The sequence below is a fragment of the Mytilus galloprovincialis genome, chromosome 4 (assembly GCF_965363235.1).
Source record: "Mytilus galloprovincialis chromosome 4, xbMytGall1.hap1.1, whole genome shotgun sequence".
NCBI lineage: Eukaryota > Metazoa > Mollusca > Bivalvia > Mytilida > Mytilidae > Mytilus > Mytilus galloprovincialis.
This window is the reverse complement of record NC_134841.1, coordinates 14,417,390-14,433,305: the sequence shown is the minus strand read 5'-3', so window position 1 is coordinate 14,433,305 and position 15,916 is coordinate 14,417,390. Positions and strand designations below refer to the sequence as shown.

Sequence of the window (15,916 nt, the reverse complement as noted above, 5' to 3'; positions counted from 1 at the left end):
AGAGCTCTTTCCAGGAGAATATCATAATAATATAGACAAAAGGAAAGATGTGGGGAAAGCAACAAATGCGGCAAAATATGGCATATAGAAAACAAAATGGTTATGGAGTAAACATTCGTGTGACAACAACTCAGACGATACATAAAAAATCAGAATAATGAAGAAAAAGTTGGTTTCCCTATATACGTGTACCTGCAGTGTTGGTGTACGATGCGCATTTATAATTTTTATTATGTTACTTGTAATGAAAAATTGACAAAAAAACTTATTTTACTTGTAAAAGTAAATCCGGAGACTGTAATAGCTGCTCTTCTTGTTCTTCCATTTGAATAAATAGAAACAACGCTGTCCCCTTTCTTGTTCTCATAGAATCATATGATATGAGCTCCATGTTTTGTGAACGTCTTTCCTAACTGTCGTATTAGAATGACCAGTGCATATCGCGCATGGCACTTTAAATGTATTTTAGCGCGAAAAATTAACTTACATTTAGCTGGATTTATTGCCGTCGTAGTTCTATCTTGTCGCCTTCGTACTTTTATTCGATGGCAACACGACGGGATTTCGAGGTCTTCACGAAGTCGTGTTGCCATCGTAAGACCTTCGGGTAGCTTCGTGATTCATTCGTGTAGACATCGTAATGTCAAAACTGCCCGATGGAAACGATGGAAACACGAAAGCAATACGATGTTCAAAGATGCGTTCCCGGTGACACTACGATGGTGAGGATGGTGATATGAACTCAATACGAACCCTCAACATCGGACGCACCTTCGGGGATTTTTTAACATGTTAAAAAATTTAGAACCCTTCCCGAAGTTGTCCCCGAAGGCTAGAAAAAGTGGCCGATGGATAAAGATGGTTAAAGATGGCACTACGAATAGCCCGATCTGGATACGATCAGTCCCGATTTTGAACATTTCCATAATCGTGTTGCCTTCGGTGTAAAAATCGGAACAGTGTGACGCGGGCATTAAGAAATGCATATCCCGAAATACCGAAATCGAAAAATATAATCCCGGATCCCGTAAGGATCAATCCCCAAATCCCGAGCTTAAAAACACCCGATCCCGACGCCCCGAAAAAGGTTCTGCCTACTTCTAATCTCTACCTTACTTTCATTTTTGCCAAATCACTATTTTCCCTTTCAACAATAAATTGTTATGCCCCATTTATGGGCATTATGTTTTCTAGTCTGTACATCCGTTCGTTCGTTCGTTCGTCCGTCAGTGTCTGTCCCGCTTCAGGTTAAATATTTTGGTCGAGGTAGTTTTAGATGAAGTTGAGCATGTTTTACTTATTTTAATATATATGCAAGTGGTATGACCCCTTAAATATAGTAAAAATTTCAAAGAAAACAGTAGACAGAATCAGGGCCGACTTTCTATACTAACATGCTAACATACTAACATACTAGAAAGTCCCTAACAGAATACAGACAGTCTCTATATATTAAAGTAGTATAATCGTAGTTTACATGCAGATAAACGCGAAAAATAATTGTCTTCTCTAAGGAGGCATAATAGTTGTGGTTCTTGCGATCTAAACACCATGATATGAAACGCGAAAAATAATTGTCCTTTCTAAGGAGATATAATAGTTGTGATTCTTGCGATCTAAACACCATGATATTGAGAACGCTCTGAATGGCTTATTTTTTTTTTCTCCATTTTTGTTATCCATCATACGATTGGTTGTACTTGTGTCAAATGTTTTACTTATTTTAATATATATACATCTGGTATGACCCCTTAAATAGTAAACATTTTAAAAAAAACAGTAGACAGAATACATAGAGTCTCTATATATTAAAGTAGTATAATCGTAGTTTACATGTAGATAAACGCGAAAAATAATTGTCCTCTATAAGGAGGTATAATAGTTGTGGTTCTTGCGATCTAAACACCATGATATGGAGAACGCTCTGATGGCTAATTTATTTTTAATTTTGGTTATCTATCATACGATTGGTTGTATTTGTGCATCTTTAAAACCGGAAGTCTTATCTATGACTAAAAGTCAGTCTGATGACGGAATCATATCCGGACTCCTTTTTTGTCGTTTTTCTCCCAAAATAACTCAATCTGAATAATCATAAGAATGGATGACAAATGCGACTATGCATGTTACCTATAGGACACAGAGGCATGATGATTGATTTATTGTGGAAGGAAGAGAAGCGACACCCAAAATGAGGTCTTCTCGTTTAATAGTATAGAATACAACTAATGATTTGAATAAAAGCATTGTTGATTTGAATAAGAGTTTAAATAACCGTGTTATGGTACATGTATTTATAATTTTACGTCTATCACAAAGCATGCACAGTAATTGAAGTGTGAATGGTTTTGTATTTTTATAAGACGTCCTGTGCTCTAGACGTTTTTTGGTATTTTTTTCTTTGTCAATTGTGCATCTATTAATACATGTTGTATACAAACGAATGGATTTACAAATCGCGCATTAACTCCATCATCTTTTGATTGATTATCTCAAAACTTTAAACAATTGTTGGAACTAAATGTTATGCTTTTAAACAGATATAAAACTGAAGCAAAGGACATCGGCTGAACGAAATTTAAAGAGAGGCTGTAAAATATATGAGTTTGGTCTGTAAAAATTACCACCTGTATAAAATAAAACCAGATATAATTTTTTTATCCATTCGTTTTGTATGTTTGAGCTTTTGATTTTGCCATTTGATTAAGGACTTTCCGTTTTGATTTTTCCTCGGAGTTCAGTATTTTTGTGATTTTAATTTTTAATTAAATTTCATTCCGTAAAGTGTAAATGACTTAAATACTTTAGTCATCTATTTGGGATTGATAGTATGAGGGTAAACACAATGATTTTTGAATTATTGTAATTCATTTAGCTAAGTCATTCGAAACATGGACGATGTGATATTATGTTAGCTATCTATTCAGGAATATGACAGTTCTTGTCCATTCGTTTTTGATGCGTTTTGTTATTTGATTTTGCCATGTGATTATGGACTTTCCTAATTGATTTTCCTCTAAGTTCAGTATTTTTGAGATTTTACTTTTTTCAGTTGTATCACATTTTGTTTGTGGATATTTGGTAAAAATGCCTAGCAGTTAACCCCTGTGGCCATGGTGTTCCATTTGTCATATCAAAATAAAAATAAGAGGTTAATATTGAATATTGATATTATAACTATAATTATATATTCATCATAACATAACGTAATTCACAATATTTTGTGAAAGCTGGTTGGTGTCCTTAAATCTTGTTTGATTCCTCTCTGTTATTTTATTGCATTGAGTTTGAACTGTTGTCAGTTATGTCTTTCTCAAATCATAAAAATTCAACCAGTTTGCAACGAAACTATCTAAGTAACTTATTTCAAACGAAATGTTTGTCATATTTCATAGTATCCATGCAATTTATTTGTAAGAACTCATACAAGTTTTGACAGCACTATCTAAATATGATCAATTATATATCAGGAATCGGAAATAATCTTCGCTGTATAACAAACTACATAATCCACCAACACCCGACTCCTTATTAATTAGACCAACAAACAAAAAGGTACAAGAAATGGTCCATATAGTCTGACTTAGTATTTGTACGCAATGTGGTGGAGTTGATCTAGTTTTACGTTTGTACAAACCTATCTTATTGAAAAAGACAATTTGCTTGGGCAGTGGTATTTCTATGGAACCATCTACCGAACAGTTTGAGACATTGCAAGTCCCTACAGTGTTTTAAATCTCAGCTTTAAACCCCTTGTTATAGCATTGCTTTTTAATTTCATTTAATTAGCATGTTTCTTATCTTACTCGATACATCCTTAGAGAGACGATGTTTCGTATTGGTGTGTTTTCTTTTAAGGACCGGGGTGCCTTTGGTCTCTTTTTTCGGTGTATGCATATTCCAGGTCGATTTGAAATACCGTTTTAGATTTCACTTCGTTACCACACGTTACTTCAATCTTTTTCTTCTTTTTCATAAATACAAAGATAAGTTTCGAGGTTTGGTTGTACCTTATTATACAAAATGGATAGCACAGTGACATCCTGAATGATTTTATAGAGCTAAATTTAAGAAACGATGTAAGTTAAATTATTCATCTCTTGAAACAAAAATCTGAAAGGTTAGTTCTGTAGGAAAATCTTTGAACATTGTCTGCATCGGTTGTTTAACTCTTTTTTCTTTATTTTTTGATACATTAAAAGAAAATATTACGGCCATGTTCCATATTTGGAATATTTCAACATAGATTATACTCATTTTACAGCAGTCATACTGATTAATTTATTTCTATGAATAGCAGATGCTGTTTAATGAATTTGTTAGTTAGAATAGATATTGGATGCTCTCATGATTATATTTTTGTAGTTGTGAGATTTTTCTGTTTAAAAAAACATTTCTGTATTTTTTAGAAAAATTGCAGCAGATAATGAATAAAAATATTAAATTGGCGTCATCATCCGTATGTCCGTCTGTCCGGTCTTGCTATCGCTCTCACGGGTACAATTCTTGCCAGATTTTTACAAAACTGATACAGTTATACTATAGGTTAATATTAGCAATATCTCAGACAAGTTCTAAATTTGTTGACGATCAACTTTTTAAAAGAGTTATTCCCCTTAGAAATATTAAATTTATGGAAATTGGACTCGTTAACGCTCTCACGGGTACAATTTATGTCAGACTTTAATAAAACTTATAATGTAGGTTAATATCAGCAATATCTCGGACAAGTTTTAAAATACGACGATCGACTTTTTTTTAGATGAGTTATGCCCTTTGGAAATATCAAATAAGTGCAACGCGGGTAACATTGGAACTCTGTGCTTTGTTCTTTATTGAATACATCAGCATTTTGATGCCTGCTTCTAATCATTTTGATATGTTTGCATCCCATCGCATCATTATATATAAACATAAAACTAAGCTGCATGCGTCGTTGTGTGCTGTGAATTTACTTTTCTCGTGTGACTGTGCTGTTAGTCATAATATAATCCATCAAGAAAACCTACGAAAGTTCTGTCAATAAGGAATAATTAACAATTACCGTGTTTTGGGAAAGTTAATATGTGGTTTTATTTACTTTGAAAACTGATATTCACTTAGACCAATGTTGAGTACACTTAATTGGGCTGTTTTTCGGATAGTTATGAAATTTTCAAATAATGTACGAATGATCATTCTTTAATTTGTTCTTATGTTACACCTTTTTTCATGTTAGGGGTTGAGCGCTGATAAACATGTTTGATATATTTAATAAACTTATTCTTATCTTAACATTGCAAAAGGGTCAAGCTTTTTCAATATTTTGATAACGTCTTCACACCAAATCCGTTGGATGTGTACTGATTGATACTTTAGTCAGGGAGAACATATTTTATTTGTATGTTAGTTAATTTTGTTGTTCGTAAAATGTTATTAACCTTGCCCGATGGTTTAATGTTTCTAGTGCAAATTCATAAATTATCAACTAAAAGTTGACGATTAGGATGTATAATTCGAATTGTATAAACTGACAGTTTACTAGCAACTGCAACAACTAATTTGTATTTATATCAATATAAAAAGGTGTAAAATATTCCAAAGCAAGAAACATTTTTTCACTAGGACAATGGAATGTCAGTTTGTCCGTCTTAAAAGTATCAAGTGAAAACAATTTATTACGGTAATCTGTAGTTCTTTATAATCCTCGCCATTTGTTCACTGGTATATCATCAGAAAAATGGGTATTTTTTAACCAAAATTTGTTAGGTCAATAATTCTTTTTATCTTTCATTCATTTAAATGTTGAATAAATTCTACCCGTTTTACTCTAATTTGTTTAGCTTCACCTGAACTATACTTTTTAATTAATTGCTTTTAAAAGAGACATTTCTATCAATTACAAATTTTGCGAGGGTTATTTATTGTTTCTTTCGAATCATCATGGTGGTTGTCTTTAATGAGTAGTTATAACCTTTCCAAGCTTTCCAAATAATGCCATCAGCGAACGAAGTGTGTTTCCCGCCAAGATACTGCCCATTTAAGTTTGAAGCATGGCAGGATGTGTACCACCATGCACCTTTATATACGGTAGCACAGTTGCTTTCATTCTGGTCGTTATCCTGGTCTTTCGTAGTAAAGTTCTTCCCATTATGACCGCTAAGTGAATCACCTTTGAAGAAAAGTAGGTGGAAATAGTCAATTTGCTAATTACTGATTGATTCTGTTATTAAAATTGAGAATGAAAATGGGGAATGTGTCAAAGAGACAACAACCCGACCAAATAAAAAACAACAGCAGAGGGTCACCAACAGGTCTTCAATGTAGCAAGAAATTCCCGCACCCGGAGGCGTCCTTCAGCTGGCCCCTAAACAAATATATACTAGTCCAGTGATAATGAACGCCATACTAATTTCCAAATTGTACACAAGAAACTAAAATTAAAATAATACAAGACTAACAAAGGCCAGAGGCTCCTGAATTGGGACAGGCGCAAAAATGCGGCGGGGTTAAACATGTTTGTGAGATCTCAACCCTCCCCCTATACCTCTAACCAATGTAGAAAAGTAAACGCATAACAATTCGCACATTAAAATTCAGTTCAAGAGAAGTCCGAGTCTGATGTCAGAAGATGTAACCAAAAAAAATAAACAAAATGACAATAATACATAAATAACAACAGACTACTAGCAGTTAACTGACATGCCAGCTCCAGACTTCAATTAAACTGACTGAAAGATTATGATTTCATCACATGAACATCAGGCACAATCCTTCCCGTTAGGGGTTTAGTATCATACCATCATAACATATATGAGAAGAACATAACCCGTGTCATGCCAACAACTGTTTTAAGAATAAATGTGTTTAGTTCCGATGCAAAGACCTTATCAGTGACTCAATATTAACGCCAAAATATGCAATCTTTAATGACTTGACAACAGTATCGTAATTATATCCCTTCTTAATAAGTCTATTCAAATGTTTTGTAAGTTTCTGAGGTGAATACTGACACCTTTGTGCTTTATAAAAAATATTTCCATAAAAAATTGGATGTGAAATACCTGAACGTATTAGAAGTCTGCATGTTGAGCTATATTTACGAATGATGTCTTTATACCGATGATAAAATTTAGTAAATGTTTTGACTAGTTTGTGATATCGAAAACCCTGGTGTAATAATTTTTCAGTAATACATAAATTTCTCTCGTTAAAATCTAAAACATTGTTACATACACGTGCGAATCGTACAAGTTGAGATATATAAACACCGTAAGATGGTGACAAGGGAACGTCACCATCTAAAAACGGATATTTTGAAACAAATTACTTCCCTTTGTCGATCGAAGACTGGTTCTATCCCAGACAAAATTGTATTTTCTGCTAGCTCTCCATCGTAAATAAAAAAATAATCTCCCTCAGAAGGGAGATAACTAAAAAAAGGATCTCTAATTTTAGGGTCAATTGCGGGAATTTGAAAATAGAACCATCATCATGTTTCGTATATAACGACGTTTCTTTTCTTAAAAATTTTAATTTGATGACAATTAAAATTCAATGTTTGAATGAAATAAAATTATATTTAAATGAAGTGATGAATTTTCGAACTAATCTATAAAAGAAGAAATCCAAACTCGGTATACTTTTTTTTCACAAAACCTTTTGCTCGAGCCCTGCAACTACTTTTTTTTCTTAAAACAATGATTTGTATAGTAAACAAATCCTTGCTTAAACACACAATATGCTCACTATTAAATCTTTTTCACCCATGTTTTATCAATATAAACGACATATGTGACTCCTTCATGAAATTTAAAAAAAGATAAGATGGATTTATTTTTCCCATGGAAAATATAGAATTAAGGTCGCTTTTCACTTTCTATTTTCTTCAAATAGGTCTAGAGTTATACAAAGAAGAGAAGGAAGTGTTTCGTACATGTCAATGAAAGGTGATGTCAATGAAACATATCCCAATCATGCCAAAAAATATTTTCAGCACAAACCAAATTTATATAAATCTAATTTGATAAACATACCAACGTTGCCAGTAAAGTCTGCAATGGTCATCTTGAATTTTAATTCTTCATTCTCGATTTTGAAATTTGCATATTTTGCATATCCAGTATGATTGGTAAAGTCTTGCATCGTAATCAAGAGTTCGTACTTGTCTTGGGTGGTAGGAATATTGAGATTTTTATTGCCTGTATGTAATATATCAAAACAATTGTTATTGATAATACATAATAGTAATTTATATCATAATGTATTATATCAATTAAATGCAACTTCGCAGATTATTATCTATGTTTCTTTAAAAATGCCAACTTAAAAAAATCATTGGCATGCTCAAGAGATATACATTTTTATATGTTTAATATTTATATAAATATCTGGGGTTTTAATTTTGCTTTTGTGTTTATTTTCTCTATTCTATATTTTGTCATTAAATATCATTAAGAATTAATAATAATCATCGTAATAAATTGTTTGTAATTATACTGCTCTCTTAGGGCGTCCTTGGTTGACAATAAAAATATTGTATTGTATTATATTGTGTTGATTTTTTTTAAATCTCTGAAATGAAAGCGTACGTGTATGTTTAATATAAACTTAAAAATAACTACTTCATAACAGCTTTCGAGGAAACAGTAGTTTATGACAAAAACGAGAAGATTTTACAAACATTATAAAAAAATCCGGTTTTCATAATCATTCAGTCAGATCTTGTACATAGGCGATTAAAAAGGTATATTTGGAGTTTTCTCGACTGTTAAAGAACTTCTATTTTTTTAATACATATTTGATTTGAAAATTTCGAGAAACGTACCGAGTCAGTGTTCTCCGTCCAAAGTTCCAAACCCATATTTATAATCATTCCATCCTCTGTAAAAATCAACCTCACCATTGAGTCGTTGTTGGAACACCTATGGTTGTAAAGAGATTCGTATCATTATTTGAAATATCAATAACACCTTTATTGTTTACTGCTCGTTTAAAAATATCTCAAGAAATAAAAACCGTGAAAACATATTGAAGGTAGTCATGCTTCACCCAATTTTAGAGGAATTGCATGTGACCTGTTTCAATTAGACGGCGTTCCAGCAGTCCTATGTTTTCCAAGTTTTTTCTCTGTGAATCTTATCAATTTTACATAAATTATTTTGATAGTACTATTTTCTCATTCCCAGAAAGTGTATAGTTTTTCCAAATTATACGATATTCCGAGGATGACGTTTTCTATTATGATTATGATTATGAAATCTCGTAATACGAACTATCTTTGAATTTATTTGCTATGGGAAATGGAGATGGAACTGTTTATCCTCCCGGAGCACCTGTGCACATCTTGGTTTTGGTGGAGTTCGTGTTGGTTGTTGTTTAGTATTTTTTAGGACTGTTGCTGTCTTTTCGTTGTTTGTCTTATTTGTCATGGTACCGGTATTATAGATTGATGGCGTGTGATAGCCCCTTAGTGAAAAATCCATTGTTCTAATGAATCAATGGACTAGTTGCATTCATCTATTCAGATGTTTTACGGGCCACGGTACCAGAGACCAAAGGACAAAGATGTTAACAACTACATATAAAAGGAGAAAACGAACATTCTGCTTTATTTTATAATTATATCTGTGTAATTCCACTGCTGGTGGAGCTTTAATTCCCTGAGGGTAGCACCAGCCTAATAGTCAGCACTTCTGTGTTCATTGATATGTCCATAATTATCTCGTAAATTAACTCTTAACAAAACTTTGAATTTTTGCAATTCTAAGGCTTTTCTACCTCAGGAATAGATTATCGTAGCTGTATTTGGCAAAACTTTTCAGAATTTTTGGTCCTCAATGCTCTTTATCTTCGAACTTTATTTGGCCTTTTTTATATTTTTTATCCGAGCGTCACTGATGAGTCTTTTGTAGACGAAACGCGCGTCTGGCGCAAATATAAAATTTATGATGAGTTTATTTTCTATCGTCTTTGTTTGCACATTATTCTTTTATGTGAGTCGATTGTTGGTGTTGGTGTTTGTGCGGTCTATTGTAGTGTTCAATGTATTCGGTAATGCCTGTTAACCTTTATGTGTTGGTGTTTACGAGATCTATCGTATAGTTCAATGTTATCAGTAATTTCTTGTATCCTTTTATGTGTAGCTGGGCTCTAAAGTACTAATCAATGAAAAAAGAAAATAATTTCTACGTTACCAAAATGTTAATTATTTTTAAGAAGCTTACCTTCTATAAAGATCTGAGTTGCGTTCCAAAGACGTTTTTTTTTTTTTTTTTTTTTTTACATATTATTACATTTAAATTTGATCAAAAGTTGCATGTGTTATCTACTCTTTGTTCGTTTTGTTGACTCTTTGAAATATTCCCTATTTACATTCTCAATTTTATACAAACAAATTTCATACATAAAGAACATACTAATATAGAATGAAAACTTGAAACAAAATGTAATTGAAACAAACAAAATTCATACATAAAGAACATACAAATATAGAATGAAAACTTGAAACAAAATGTAATTGAAACAAACGAAATTCATACATAAAGAACATACAAATATAGAATGAAAACTTGAAACAAAATGTAATTGAAACAAACAAAAATTGCAAAACTCAAGTCTTCGTGAAAAACGTTTCTTCCTAATAAACATTTGAATTGTCGGTGATTGATTTTACTCACTGTCCATCCACCTTCTACGTTGTCCGTCTCCATATTACAATATACATTGAATCCATCCTCCACTCCTTTAGGGTAAATCATGTACACACCACTTCCTTTCTTTATATCAATGTCACCACAGTCAGATGGACTACCGATGTTATATCGACCTATAAATTTAAAAGCAAACATAAATGTGATCCGTGTAAACTTATCGAACCTTTAAACAAACTTATAAGTAAGGGTTATTGTACCAATATTGTAATTAGATCTCTGAATATAGTTTACATTGGGACTAATATCGATTGTGTCATTAGCAAATTAAAACATAACTTAATTGTGTCTTCTTTCGAGGCGGGATGTATAGAGACACAGACACGTTGGTTTTTGTCTCTGAAGAAGTCGCTTCTCGCTATCCTACTGCCTGTCGATACATTTATTTTAGCATTGCACAAGTCATGTCTTCTCTGACTGTTCATGACGTTAAAATGCTAAATCCCTGGGATGTGTTTTAGTTGATTTTAGTCTCTGATGCATGATTTTTTATTATTAATTGTTTTTGGCTTTTAAGTAGCTGTCAGTAACTGCGAGTACTCTCAAATCGTATTTTCTTGCTAATTCGACCTGTTGATACTGTTTATAATGCCTTTTTGTTATTTTATATTAATATGTAACTTGTCTATATGCCAGCTTTGATTATTTGGAATATCTTCTAATTTTCACTACATTTGTATAAACTTCAAGATTTACCTGTATTATTAAAACCCGGTTTTTTTTTCAAATGTGATAATTTTTTAGGGTTAAATATTTCGCAGTGGTGTCTTGCCATGGCTTTGTTTGGACTTATTTGTTTGCTTTTTGGCCTTGAATGTTTATCCCTAATATCTTATTAACTGTGCATTTACATTCAGATATCGCAGATCAAATTTATTCGTTCATAGTGTATTAATTTACGTTTTTTGATTGAGTTAAGCATGTCAATTGATATTTTATCGGATGTTTTCTATGTTGTGATGTTATGCTATTGTCCTAAAAAAGGGAGAATGTTTGGTACCATTAAAACGTTTAATCCCGCTGCAAATGTTTGCACCTGTCATAAGTCAGGAATCTGATGTACATTAGTTGTCGTTTGTTTATGTAATTTATACGTGTTTCTCGTTTCTCGTTTGTTTATATAGATTAGACCGTTGGTTTTCCCGTTTGAATGGTTTTACACTTGTAAATGTGGGGCCCTTTATAGCTTGTTGTTCGGTGTGAGCCAAGGCTCCGTTTTGAAGGCCGTACATTGACCTATAATGGTTTACTTTTTTAAAATTTGGAGGGTTGTCTCATTGGCACTCACACCACATCTTCCTATATCTATATAAAGAATATAAACAGATTATCCTTCTATGCTAGTTCGAGAGAGGTAATGATTCAGAATTCGATTCTGTGCCCACTCTGTTATTTATCTGTCACCTTGATTTGTTTTTTTTTTGTTTTCAATTGATTTGTGTTATTTGAACATCATTCAACAACAGTTACTGCTGCCAGAATGTTGCACTCATTTCAACATAATTTTATATTCAAAATCCTTAGTACACTAAAAACATCATATTCAAACCATTAAAAATAAATCAAATACCTATTCGTAGATGTTGCACAATTGCCAATGATAAAAAAAAAGCCTCCAAACAAATCAAGGACAAGGGTGTGAACAAGTTCAGGTAATTGTTTTGCCTTCAACAATGAGTAAACTTCATACCGTATACTAAATTTTGTTAGGCACTGGACTGACAAAATATGAAAAATTTAAGAGTAAACCAACAGCATAATTTATACAGTTAACAACAAATATTTATTGCGGACAACAACCAAAGTATACCATTGTGTAACCAGCTTCTGGTTCATTACTTGCACCTTCAGAATAGGGTTCAGTTAAAAACATTTGTAGGCATATGACATTGTCGCTACCATCACAAGAATTTAAAAAAAATCATTTAGATATTTGATATAATACACAAAATTAACATTGAAAATTACAAAAGACACAGCCATTTTTTCTATATCGATCTGCGATTCATATATGTACTGCTATCAATATTTTTAAGCAGTCCTTAGTAAATATCGGAGGTAACCCTTTTAACCGATTTTTTTTTTTCATGTTAATTTTCAGTTAAAGAGATATTGGCTATGTATATATGATTTTATAAAGGCACAGAAGGTCAATTAACATTGTCAACATATGGTACCAACAGACAATTTAGAATATGTAAAATAATAAGGATGTACAACACCCTAGTAAGCAGGCATATGTGCAAATGTCCACGAAACACTACAAAGTTAACATTATAAATAACACAAGGTTGAGAGGGTAATAGAGCAGATTATTACTTCGAGAAAACATTGTCAATATTACTATCCATAAAAACATGTTTTCTTAAAATGTCCTGTACCAAGTCAGGAATATAGCAGAGTTATCAAACAGTCCGTTTCTATGTATGTTGACGTTTAATTTTGTTGCCTTTCAGTTTTTCTGTTGTTCCGTTATTTTCGTCTTATAATTGATGTGTTTCTCTCGATTTTAGTTTGTAACCCGGATTTGTTTTCTCTTAATTAAATAATGATTTTTGAACAGCGGTATACTACTGAGTCGTTAGTAAGATAATGCGAGCTCGAGTATGGATATGTTAAACTGAAAATTTAAATTCAATTGAAATTCTGATATATACAAAAACAACAAAAACAAAAAAGAAAGCTGTATTAAATTTAACAATTCAGAGGATAAAAATATCTAGCTACAAAATACAGGGAAAAAGTATGTCTGGTATCATCTGATTAAACCCTCTAAAATTGTTTATGTTTACGTCTCACGTTGTCAAAATTTGCCCTAAGGTCAGAATTGATGACAATATCATATTTTTACATCCACTTAATTATATAATATTTTAGAATTTAAAAAGATGTTTCTACTTAAATTACAACTGACATATTATATGCAAGCGTAAGAATCTGTCAATATGATGTTTATGATGTGCAATGAAAAAAGGAGGGATGTGTTTTTCTTCTCAAACAACATAAAATCGGAAATTCTGACATCATTCAGGTGGGTTAAATTCCATTGTGGTACATGTAGAATAAAACATCATTTTCATAGTGACGAAAGGAGTTAAATAGTTCGAAAATAAAGTCAAGTGCTTAGACAGAAAGTATAACAAAACTATCGAATTTCAAGGTTAATTCAAAACGGGGTATGCCATAACCACCGACAAAATCAGACGTAATCAACCAACCACGAGTGACAAACAATGGTCATATCAATTCCCCGAATGAAAAAAATGTACATGCATCAACAAGAGGATTTTAATTAATTTCAACAACTAAATACTGTTAAATTGAAAACTTAAATTAGTTATGGCTGTCTGGGACTTCCGAATATTCGGTCATTATATATGATTTATGTACAAATTTCTATTAGCTAAGAGAGTTTTAAACGTCAATATACTAGTAGTATCACCACATTAATGTATTAGCAAAATAACGGAACGAAATATAGATTTTGAAATTAGAATAACCGACCACCAAAATGCTAAAATACAGACGTATTATATCGAGTTCAATTCACACGACATAATCTTATTCTCATGCGCTTGAGACTTAAAATTAGAAAGCTGAATACCAAAAAAATACACATTAAATAAACATAAAGATGACAAATATAGGACAGCCGAAAATACCTTGATTCAATTTTGCCTGAGGGAGTCGCAATCTAAGTACCAACGCGCCATTTATAAGCAGGATTGTTTATTATCTATATTTTCACCAGTCGTAAAGCACTGGTAACTGGGAGGAATCTATCCTTAATAAAGATAGTTTGTATTTTACTTTTTAAGTTTGTCTTAGTTCGAATAATAACAAACCTTAACATTAAGTAACACCTTCAAACACTGTTCATTCTTTCGAAACTAACGATGACAAATTAGTAATTAACACTACATTTACGCATATCAACCGTATTTCAATATAAAACAGGGACGAAAGATCCCAGAGGAACAGTCAAACTCATAAATCAAAAATAAACTGACAACGCTATGGCTAAAAATGAAAAAGACAAACAGACAAACATAGTACACATGACACAACATAGAAAGCTAAAGAATAAGCAACACGAACCCCAATGTAAGATAGATATTTTTGTTAACTGTGATAATGTACTATAACTTATTTTGATAATATTCACTGGAAACGCTAACAGGATGCAGACTCTCGTCACTTATTTTTAACAATACTCACTAAAATGAAGATATAATTCATCCTTAACGAGGCAATAGTCATTTATCGCTGTTCAATAGTTATAAATTGATTAAGCGAAAACAAATTCAGGGTCGAGTTCAATATCGTTGCAGCTACGTAGCGGCTACGTAGCTGCTATCAATATCTATGTAACAACTAGTCTATAGCTACACGTTCAATAGTCAAAATCTACGTAGCACTATGTAGCTGCTACGATATTGAACTCAACCCTGGTCATAAACCAAAATCGTGGAAAATATATCAACTATAAGTAGAAAACAACGGGATAACAGAAACACTGAACAGCTACAAATACATACGCCAACATACAAAGAAAAGGACTATTTGAGAACTGCATATTTCTGACTTTGTACAGGGCATTCAGCTACAAATACATACGCCAACATACAAAGAAAAGGACTATTTGAGAACTGCATATTTCTGACTTTGTACAGGGCATTCAGCTACAAATACATACGCCAACATACAAAGAAAAGGACTATTTGAGAACTGCATATTTCTGACTTTGTACAGGGCATTTTAAGAAAATTTGCGGGTTGAAACCTGGTTTAATGGCTAGCCTTATAACATATTCTGATAAAAGCCACTGACTGAAAACTTTCACATAAATGCCTATTATCGCTTATTCTTTATAGTACACACTGGAAACGCAATCAGAATTTACTCTTATAACTTATTCTTATAATACTCACCAGAAACGCTAACATAATTTACTCTTATAGCTTATTTTTATAATACTCACTGGAAACGCTAATAGAATTTACTAGTACGATTACCAAACAAATTAACATCACAAAGTACCACATCTTGAAGGATACAACATTCAAACGAAGAGTTTTACGTCGTAGTATAATAACTAAACTGCGCAATGTAATACGCACCGGAAACGTGTAGTTGCTATGGGGGTAAATACTTGGATGAAAAATAATGCAGATCTACATTTATTGCTCATGTATCATTGAATGTAAAAACGTGTCGTGTTTGGT

At 32.3% G+C, this 15,916-nt stretch overlaps 1 pseudogene; it reads right to left on the bottom strand.

Moving 5' to 3' along the window:
• Nucleotides 1–5,500: 5,500 nt before the first annotated feature.
• Nucleotides 5,501–15,801, bottom strand: LOC143071423 (fibrinogen C domain-containing protein 1-like; annotated as a pseudogene).
• Nucleotides 15,802–15,916: the final 115 nt, after the last annotated feature.